Source organism: Pieris napi, chromosome 7, assembly GCF_905475465.1.
Source record: "Pieris napi chromosome 7, ilPieNapi1.2, whole genome shotgun sequence".
Lineage (NCBI taxonomy): Eukaryota > Metazoa > Arthropoda > Insecta > Lepidoptera > Pieridae > Pieris > Pieris napi.
In genome coordinates, this window is record NC_062240.1 from 10,162,008 (window position 1) to 10,173,795 (window position 11,788).

Genomic DNA, 11,788 nt, shown 5'->3' on the forward strand with positions numbered 1-11,788 from the left:
TATAGGTCTACCAGGATCTGATGGCAAAAAGGGAAAAAAGAAATTGACGCTAGCAATACTGGGGAAATTGGAGTAAAACGTTTTGATACTTTTTTTTCCTTATAGCGGCTGATTCTGTGTGTGATACATGCAAAACATATTTAAAATTTATCCAATGATAATTTTTGAAAATGTGGCGAATGTGGGGTTTGAAATTTAGATGAAAACTCCAATTACTCTGTTCATGAGTTTATTAATTAATTAAGAACTTGAAAATGGTTCCAAATACGGCACATCCATAAAAAAAGTCTTCAACGCAGTTTTTATAATAAACCTTTCCTCCTGCATCTCAATTAACCGATCTTGTTCTATGAACTGATTTTCAATTTTTATTACATGTTCACAAGATTTTCGCTATTCATCAATCCCTATTTGAAAGTTTCTGATCAATTGTAAATCAAAACAATCCAAGTTTATTTGTAGTATAAGAAACCCCTGAAATAAACCAAAGTTTAGTATAAGTACATAATATAATACACACGAAAAATCCCATAAACCAAAGTATCAATACGTGTCATTCCTACTAACCAGTCAACGCTTGCACATGGCTCAATATCGATTATTGTGTATGTTCTGCATCTTGTTGATCAAGTATTCTTTGATAAACATTGAAAACAATATGTCTTGCTTGCGATCGAAGAGGTTTCTTCGACATTTTCATCACTTTTTAAAGGAAATTTGAAGCCAAACCAAAAACAATTCCTCGAAATTTCAGTTGACAGATGAAATTTTTCTTTTATTGCCATATGAAAATCGCTAATTTTTAAATTTTTTTTTGCCATCAGATTCTGGTAGACCTATAATTCACTATATTTTGTAAGTTGACATTAACATCCCCTTGTCAAACGCCAGAGCAAAAAAACAAGATAAGCTCCGTGATTTTTTATAGCAAAGCGATTTCTATGTAAATCCGTAATGGTAAAATTTATTAGTAGTCTGTGTGAATATATTTGTTTATAAGGTGCATTTCAAAACTTAAACAATCAAACTATTTATAAGTTCTGTTAGATATGGCACCATTTAATTAAACAGACACTTGATGTTGAATATTTGACGAATTGCCATAAGCTTTTAGTGTTGTATTAATAATTTCTAATAAAATACTTTTGTATAGTAAATCCATGAAAATTAGTGTTGCCCAAAATCGGTCTTGGTCTTGCAGTCTTGGTCTTGTTCTTGCGTTTTTGCAAGACCAAGACCAATACCAAGACCGCCTTATTATAGCAAGACCAATACCAAGACTGAACCCTGCAAGACTTGAGCAAGACAATACTTAAGCCTGCAAGACTCTTGCGTCTTGCAGTTAAGACAAACTGAGATTTGGGCGTTATTAAGTAGGTATTTGGTTTCAATCCCGATTTTGAGAAACGTTCCCCAGTATCAAAACCGTAGGTATCACAAATCATAACACTAAACTAAGGGCTGCAGTTGTATTTGTAATTGGCAACATGCCGCTCGTCTGAAAGCACCCTGAAACGTATTGTATTGATTAGGTAGGTAAGTACTTATTATATTTCAACAATTTATTAAGTAGGTAGCGTGTTAATACTCGCAAATCTGTTCCCTAATAACTTTCTAGCAAAGTTCATACCTTGTAGGTATCTACCTATAATAATATGTTATGCTTGTTTATGTCTAATGTGCAGATCTAACGTTAGTACTCGTAGGTTGGTATGTGCTTAAAATTATAGTTAACAAAATTATATAAACATCATGTAGGTGTGAAACTTATGTTTCAAAGTTTATATTATTCTTCTATTTAGCAAAATTTAAAACTAACAGCGAGTCGAGTAGTTCTAGTAACAGTTTCTACGGCAGCCAATACTATGGTACAGACGCCAGCACATCAAGGTACTACATCCTATCAAATTTCTTCAACAGATTTTCAAGTTTATCGCTAAAGAATTAAGGTTCAAAGTTGATTGGGGAAATGTGACGTTCTGCGAATAAACTGTTGGTCGGTCGGTGTATTAAATACCTACTTATTTGATAATTTACCGACAAAGACGCGGTTTGCAACAAGTGTAACACAGCATTTGACACTGAGCGCCGCATTCGCCGACAAAGAGTACGGACAGAGGCACACAAATTTTTACCTATTTTGGTAGGGTTGGTATAGGAGTATAAAATTAAATGACCTTGAAGATGTCCCAGCAGTAGGTAGGTATAAATTGAATGCTCTGAGTTTTTTTTATTTAAATACATTCTCACACTGGCTTGAATTCGAACACTACAGCGTTAAAAGCTGTCGGGCGAGATGATAATTAATAACTAAGTAGGTATTGCATCTATTGAATAGCGAATATTTTGATTTCGAAATAATCATTGTTAATATCGGTAAATGGTAGATAGTGAGTGATACCTAGGTACTAAAATGTGAGCAGCAAGATTGAAAAGTGTATATGCCATGTCAGTGCTTTCAATAAGTTTATTTTAAAAAAGCTCTCTAGTAAGATTTATAGTTTACCATACAATTACACACAACATATTATTGAAAAACAAAAATTATGAAAAAGATATTTAGACTGAGTACTTAGGGTCGATTCGACCAAACAAGAGTAAATCTTAATCTTAGAATAAATCGTCAGTTAATCGAGAGTAAATAAATTTTACGTTTTACCAACTACAAATTCTAAGAATAGTGGGCTTATTCGGGAATTGTAACTATACCGCCGTTTCGCACGGAATAACAGCTATTCCTAGAATAATTTAATGGCGTCAGTCAGTCCAATCAGCTGATTTCTGTCATTTCACAAATATGTGTTCTGTGTTTTAATTTCAAGTCAACGCAACGCACTAAATTAATAGGCTGGCATTGTATAATGAAACGTTTAAACAATTTATTTTTAGATTTTTTATTTTCTATAATATTAGAATGAAATTCTCTAAAAAAACTGGGCTCAACAGAAGTTCCTTTTTAGACGAAAGCCTCAAACAAACAAGAAATAAAAACTTTTTGTTGTCGTTTGACACCTGTTAAAAGCTACTTTTTCACACTATAATACGGCAAAATCGAGTTGACATGATGTATGCTCTTACACTGTCCCGTTGTAGAACAACATTTATTTGCCGAGTTTTATTTTCGTTCACCATTTTCTTGCTATTCGCGTATTGTTATTCCTAGCGCAATTATACTATCGATTACGTGGACAAACGACTATGGATTTACTCGAGATTAAAATCATGGAATAGATTATTCTTGGTATAGTTACTAGTGTATAAATTGAAGTTTGGTCGAATCGACCCTTAGGAAATTAGTAGAAAAAATATTCTATCGTGGATACCTAGTTATTAAAAAGTGGATAAACGTTGTGTTTACTTAATTTTATTTTTCTGTGCTAATGCCAACATCGACAACCCCACCAAAATAGGTAAAAATTTAGTCCGCTTCTAGACTTTGTGTTGCCGCCGTCGCTTTCATGTCAAAGGTCGCCGCCACTGCCCATGTTCTAAAGAATAAAATAAGTTTCCGGGTGCTCAGAACGGACGCAAATAGATTATGTTGTCCTCGCAAGGAAGAATGTAGTCGTAAGGATAGGTAGATTTTATAAAAATTGTTGTAAGTAATAAAAATATACCTAGTTTATATTATTACTAGCTGGCCTGGCGAACATCGTACCTACCGCCTAACAGTCGATTCTTTATATTTATACTTATTCTGCTATTCGGGACACCGGTCTAGCTAGTAAGATAAAAAAAGAAAATTGATAAGACAACAAATACATTATGTCAAAAAATAAAAATTTACCTTCCCGGAACCCTTCCACTAACACTTGAACTTTATGCTATGGTATTAAAGTTCAAATTCACTTTTAAGTATTATTACGAATATTTTGTATGGGAATATAGAAAAGTGTTGTTTTTAGACTGATTCACTCAATTTTATTTTAATTTTTCTCCGTAAGAACCATCTTCGTACTTCAAGGTATATTATTAAAAAAAATTAGACAAAACGGTCAAACTGTTTTCATGTTATGTCGTGACAACGGAAAACGGGTTTCATTTTTATATATATAGATTACCTATTATACCTTTTTAAAGGACATTGCACTGCAAAATTGGAAGTGGGTGATTTTAACAAACTTGAAACGTGGAAAAGTTCCAAATATGAGCGACGTCATATTGCTTTACGCATTTTGTTTTAAAATCATCGAGAATTGCAGTGTCAGTTTATCAACTTCTATCGTACCTACTCTAGTAGCGACTATTGTCTTTAGCGATGATTTAATAAATAAATAAAAATAATCGTCGTGTAGGTACGACGATTATTTTTCTAAGGAATACAATTTTGTTGTAGTAGGTACCTACATCGTTTCTTACTTACACATACTTTAACGACAGTACCTACGTAGCAAAGCGCGCCAGTCACGAGTACGACAAATTGCCTAAAAAATGTACCTACGCACACTGTAATGAAATCTGCTAATCTCAACACAATGCCTGTAGCCTGCCTGCTATTATTGGTTGATGAACATTGTACATTGGTGAATGGTCCAGGATAGCCCGCAAGCCCCCACAAATAGCAATAGGCAAATAGGTATTTGCAAGTCTTGCGAGACTCTTGCTGCAAGATCAAGACCAAGACTGAGAGCGCAATACCAATACCAAGACCGAGACCAGGTGTATTGACGCAAGACAATACCAAGACTGGCCTAAGTCTCGTCTTGGTCTTGCATTTGGGCAACACTAATGAAAATACGGAGAACGGAAATATTGTATCGAAAGTGTGAGATAGTTAAATACATATTAAGAATGGAAAATATCACCTCATTAGGAAAAAACAATTTTCCAAATTGATATTGGAAATTAAGTAAAATTAAATTTATGAATGAAACAATTAATATTTTTTTCCAACACAAATAATCATATTTGTTTTAATTTTTTATTATTATTATTGGTGAAGAGATTAATTTTAATTCGTTGGTCATTTATTTTTGAATAAATGATTCAAGTCTTTGCAACTAATGAGTAAGTTATTCCGAGAAGAAAATGCAAAAAGGGGATTCACATGCGTATATTACAGTAAGCATTTAATCAGAAACAATAATATCTTGTCTTATGGTAAATTACTAACGCCAACTTTTGCATAATTATTGTGACAAATAATTCCTCCGTAGACTTAAACTAAAGCGACAGCCACCCGTTATTGCGATGTACGAGTAGGTAACCGTTCGTCAAGGCATAAGTTGACAATCTGCCGCAAATAATTGTCTATAGCATGGCGGTGGGTTTGATTGTGTGATAAAAATAGTGTACTTTAGTATTTTGAAATAAAACAGCTGTTGTTGTTGTACATATTTAATGAAAATAATATAGAATGAAAACAACAAACAAACTTAGTTATCATTCAAACTTCTTTGGTCAATCTCAGATTAAATTTACTTCCCAACAATTTCATATAACTAATTCTAAAGCTGTGAGTTACTTTCAACAAGACATCAATTTACATTCATCAAAACAATCAATTGACATTCGACAACAAACGAATTAACAAAAAAAATATGGTGGCACGGGGCATATTCCGTTCAACCAATCAGCGCGCGAGGTGCGATCCGTTACACAATTTGACGGTTTCACTTCGATAGATTACAATCTACCGAATAATAAAACGTTAAATTGTAAGCAGTACGTTGAGTTCACAATCTTTCGACAGTTTACAATTTTACGGTGACATATATATATACACATATGTAACAGGTGAAACTTAACAAAAACTTGGTATAAAGTAACATATATATATATATATATATATGTCGTATAATAACTAAAGTCGACTTCCATTCAGGAAAGAGCGATGAACTTAGAAGACGATGAAAAGCGCACACGATGACAATATTGAATTTTCTATTGATATCATTTTCGTGAAACTATAATACATAAACGTGGAAAAAGATTCAAAATAATGTTGCCTTATGAAAAGGAAAACGCGAAGCATTGGTTACTTCATTTGAGTTTCAATTTCCACTAACGTCGTCCATATTTGGTTTGAATTGGTGAAATGAGGTCACGTGTTTTTGTTTTTATTTGATTACTATGCGGGTCACTAAAAATCAAGTGTTAACCTGCCCATGGATGTAATGAAACCTTTAGGAGGCTAATTTTAACAGACGTTAGTAGATAGCTACTTGTAATCAATGTATATTGTCTAACTCAATGGTCTAGTGTTTAGCAAATTCAACTATTTATTATCAGGCTTAATTTATGTAAATTATTAAATCGTACGCACAACTAGTGAGAGTCTAAGTGCGGAAACTGAGTCCACCAACATTTTTACTCTGTCTTTAATCGTTAGCATCCAAAAAGCCATTGTAATTTTCAAAACATTTTTTTACTTCTATTATGTCGCTATTTACAGCCCTGAATTCTCCACAACGAGAAACTGATGAAGAAGTATACTCCAAAGCGCCACCCTCTCCAGAACTTACCATTGAATATGTTCGGTTGAGGAATGATGACGATGAAGTGACAGATCCTGAATGACTAGAAAACCATATCAAGGCACTCAGAGCGGAAAGTGAGGCGAAAAAAAACTTATTACATATTTACAACATTCGTACTTGCTGTGACTTGAAATTGCTGCATACCTCATAAACGAGAATGAGATTGTGCTCCCTTGAACTCTCGCTTATCCAGGTTTGACTGTACTAGTTTTTTTATTATATATAGTAACCTATCGAGCACGCGATCCGGCAGATCCGAAAAGCTAGGCAGCAGGGCAGTGTGAAATCTGCTAATAATCTTTCCTAAAAAGTGACTTTATTTGCTTAAATCTAGGTCTGGTGGTCTTTCGCCGGGCCCGGGCGACAATTACTCCGGAAATATCCTCATGATATTTATGGACGAGTCGGAGCAAGTTCTAATACGTAAATAAGTATGAAAATTAAATGTAAAAAGTTATGCAGTGCTTTCGAGGTCTAAGATACGTTTCTTAGTAAAAGACTAAAATAATTGGGTAAGGAATAATATAAATAAATCAAACAGAAGACACAGTTAATAATACTGAAGTCTTGTCAAGTTTATCAAAATGAAACAAACCATCATTTTCTGCCAATTCGGCAGTAGATATGTCGTCATCTACACGACTTCGCTTTTTTTTCGCCTCACTTTCCGCTCTGAGTGCCTTGATATGGTTTTCTAGTCATTCAGGATCTGTCACTTCATCGTCATCATTCCTCAACCGAACATATTCAATGGTAAGTTCTGGAGAGGGTGGCGATTTGGAGTATACTTCTTCATCAGTTTCTCGTTGTGGAGAATTCAGGGCTGTAAATAGCGACATAATAGAAGTAAAAAAATGTTTTGAAAATTACAATGGCTTTTTCGATGCTAACGATTAAAGACAGAGTAAAAATGTTGGTGGACTCAGTTTCCGCACTAAGACTCTCACTAGTTGTGCGTACGATTTAATAATTTACATAAATTAAGCCTGATAATAAACAGTTGAATTTGCTAAACACTAGACTATTTTCATGTCAAGACCTATCCTACTCCTTATCATTTTTGGTGCTCACACCATGTTATAATATTATTGTAAGCAAGCTTTGTTCTATCATTGAATATACAACAAAAAAGGTGTTTTTTAAAAGTTCATAGATGCAGTTGAAATTGTATTATTAATCTTAATTCCACCACAGAATAGCAATGACTTACAAATATATGGAAAGTTTTCTACCTTTGCCTCCCAGTCTCATCCCTTAGTAATTATATTAGTGTGTTTTGTATGTAATCTTTATCATTACTTGGTAAATATGCTATTCAACATATAAAGTATTTTTATTACATCAGATTGGAGAGCACAAACCCTTTTGCTTAGTAATATTTGTATTAATGTAAGGATTCACTAATCAATTTGAAATGGAATTAAAAATATACCTTCCAATATTTATCATTGATCTGCCTTAATGTCTGTGCTCCTACTAATGGCACAAACTGTCCAGGTGTTGGTGCAACATAGATACAGAAGTTGAGCAGTCGATATGCCTCTGGCAACTCAGTGTCGAGGTCAAGTGTAAGCCGCATTGCAAGGTATTTGCTCAGGTGGTCAACTGTAATAGATTTCAAGTCATATTAGAATTTTATAGAGTTGGAACGATAATAGTTAACATATTTATAGAAGCAACTTATTTAGTAAAGTCTTTGGTTGTTCAGAATATTTTTTATCCGATTACTACATGTATTTTAAAAATTACCAGAAGTATTAGCTGTGGTCATCAAGTATCGTACAGAGCCTCAAAGCTCTCATAAGTTGGTAATCGCCCATCATTTCAGTGGGATGTGGTTTAAAAACCAGCTCAATCTCATTCGGATTCAGCACCTCACCCTCACCCTCTGTGTCCATAGAATTTTCACCCTCTGTTCTGGAATAACTTGGTATAAAGTGATAAAATATTCAATGAGATTTATATCAAGCCACACTTCAAATATATGTTTCCTATGTACTAAGGACTTGAAATTATTTTAAATTTTATTCATACTTGATATATGAGAATTTAGGGTCTATTATTTACGGTCACTTACAACACTTTTTTAAGCTATGTAGAGTTGTCATTATAAGGAAGTTTTTTTCTACTAATATATAGTTTAACGTTTTACGGAGTTTGAAATAAAAATTTAATTACAAACCTGCCATCACTAGATTCACTTTCTTCACTTCTCTCTGAAGTTAATACAGACTTTGCTCTTTTAGTTGTACTAGTATTTTTTGACACAGAACTCAGATTGGATGGACTTGGAGATGGTGTAGTTCTAACAGATGCAGGATTTGATGTTGACTGACCAGATGGGGTAGGATTTCCTGTGGATGAGGAACCTTCTCTTTTGTGTGAAATGCTTGTTGTACCTCCATTTTGTGGTGGGTGAGTATTATTTCCATTAACAGTAGATGTGCTATTAGCACTGCTTTCTTCTTGATTTTTCCTGGATCGTTGAGGCCTATTCTGAGACTGTTATTTGATTCCTTCTGTGATAGAGTTTACAAGGGAAGCTTGAAAATGGGACATATTAATCTTAGCCAACACTCTTTCTTGATGAGCTTCATATTCATCTCTACTTGGATATATTTTAGATATAAGTAGATCAAAATTAGGAACGGGTCGCAAGGACCGCTTTGAAACCAACTTCTTTCGACAGGTCGGGCATTCTTTGTTACCAGACCGTAATGCAGTTATAATGCAATCCGAACAAAATCTATGTAGGCATTCTTTTGTTGTCATGGTCTTCTTGAGCATATCTAAACATATTGCACATTAGTTCACTGTGCAAACTACGCGGGGAGATGGCTATCTCCGTAGCGTCTGTTATTACTTCCCGAGGTGTTCTATGTAACTCGTATAGTGACAGCTCCCATATCTTATTTTGAGAAGGTTCTGTTGACGAAATGTTTAATCTTAACAAACAATATGTTTTTCTTTTAAGTGGTATTACAAAGCAAGCACATAAAGCCTTCGGCCTACACTGCCGCCATTTTGTTTACGTTTGACTCTGATATTTGATTATTGATAACAATTCAAAACATTGTGTATGACTTTGACAGTAACAAAACATTCCAACTACAGAATATTAAGCGTAAAGTTTCTACAAAATATAATTGGGTTAAACTTTACAATATGGACCGTCGATTTATAAGGTTTTTGGGGAGGAGGGGATGGAGGGAGGTGAGAACTACCCCCTGCATCATCCCCAACCTGCGAAACCTCATGGTTATAGAGATATTCATGGTTAAAGTTTTAAGGTTAGAATGGTGAAGATTTAGAAATCCGTCGCCCGAATTTGATAATATTTATTATGTGGTGTCTCTTTACCTTGATTGGAACACCTCCAAGTGATTTCTGCTGCCGGAATTGCGACTAAGTATTAAAAAAGATTATTTAAACTTTTGTGTAATGTATTGAAATTCTAAAACAAACTATTCATTTTCTATAATCTATTGGTTATTAGAGATGTGACATTTTGCATCAATTATTAGTGATGTGACATTCTGCATCTAAATTGTTTTTTTTAATTAATCTATGGGTTTTTAGCATGAAATATCGATACTTACAATTTTTGAACTTTAAAGTTCAAGTTCAGTTAGAATTTCCACTTTCAACCAACAACTTTCACGCGCCAGAAACAGTTATTTAAAAAAAATATTGATAGGTATACTAACCTAACCTAACCGATCTAGATAATATGTAATTGGTTTTTTGGACAGCTCCCGCGCTACGGGAAATGCAGCCCCTCCACCCTTGCGTACCAAAGCACAGGCATTTTATTCAAATCTCTCTTCCTCCGCGCCTCCGATTATTTATATTAGGTTCTTACATATGAAATTGGCGTTTTGTATGGGAGGAACAAAAAGTCGAAAATTTTTTAATATATTAATATTTAATTAATCAAAGTATGAACCATTGTTTTCTATGCACTTTTGCCATCTCATAGGTAGTTCATTGATCCCTTTACTAAAAAAAACAGTGGGACGGGTTCAATACAATCTGTGAAGGCGATTTGGACTGCCCCATCAAAGTTAAATTTTTTCCCTTGCAAGAAGTTGTCCAAATTTCGAAAAAAATGGTAATCTGTTGGAGCAAGGTCCGGGGAGTACGGAGGATGTCTTAGATATTCCAATTGAAGCTCTTCTAATTTGGTAGCCGTCTGTTGTGCAATGTGTTGTCTAGCGTTGTCGTGAAGTAGCAGTGGCGTGGAGTGATTGACCAGCCTAGGTTGTTTAGCCGCTAGCTTTTCCATCAAGGTTTGCAATTGCTGACAATAGACATCAGCCGTAATAGTCTGGCCAGATTTGAGAAAACTGCAATGAACAATACCGGCACTAGTCCACCAAACGCTTACAAGTAACTTTTTTGGGGTTAATTTTCGCTTGGGGCATGATTTGGCTGGCTGGCCAGGATCCAACCATTGCGCTGAGCGCTTCCGATTATCGTAAAGAATCCATTTTTCATCACAGGTAATGATTCGGTTTAAAATACCTACATTATTGTGCTGGTTCAGTAATGTAACGCAGGAGTTGACGCGCGTTTACCGGTTTGCGTCAATTCGTGAGGTACCCATCTTTCAAGCTTTTTAATCTTCCCAATTTGCTTCAAGTGAATTAAAACAGTTTTATCACTAACTGTACGTCGTTTTTTTTACTCGTAAAAATAGAGAAATTCTCACTATGATCATTGTACGTATTTACGTACCTACAATGGACCTAAAATAAAAACTGACTTATGAACTGATTATTAAGTTACTGGCAGTTCTCAAATCAAGGGCGTAAAACAGATTAGAAGAACGTGCCAATAACTATCCGTCACTCTTTTAAATAGCTTAAATGTTTGTAAGCGACCATTACAACATTCTCCTCATCGCGTGTTAAACATTGTAATTAAATAAAAAACTACTTACAGAAGATACTCTTTATTACAATATTATGAACATATCAAATGGCTATACGTAATCGAATTCTCAACAGTCATTAACCAATACTAACCGCTGCCCACACAGCGCGGCGGTTAGATTGGGTAGTTAGTGGTTACATGGTCGCATCATTTAACCTTATATTCAGTAGCTACTCGTGTAATGTTGACGTGTATAGATTATCGCTTTATTAATAGACTTTTGTTATATAGGTCACATTTAATTTTTATTATTCATGACAGTCACAGATCACAGTAAATATTTTATGAAATAAATTACAAAGTTCGTGAAAAATTCAATCCTATCCGAAAAATTTAATTGATTCTTTTAATGAATGACAATGGGTTATGAAATT

General features: G+C 34.4%; 1 pseudogene; it reads right to left on the minus strand.

The window, feature by feature from the left end:
* Positions 1–7,347: 7,347 nt before the first annotated feature.
* LOC125051276 lies at positions 7,348–9,507 on the minus strand (annotated as a pseudogene).
* Positions 9,508–11,788: the final 2,281 nt, after the last annotated feature.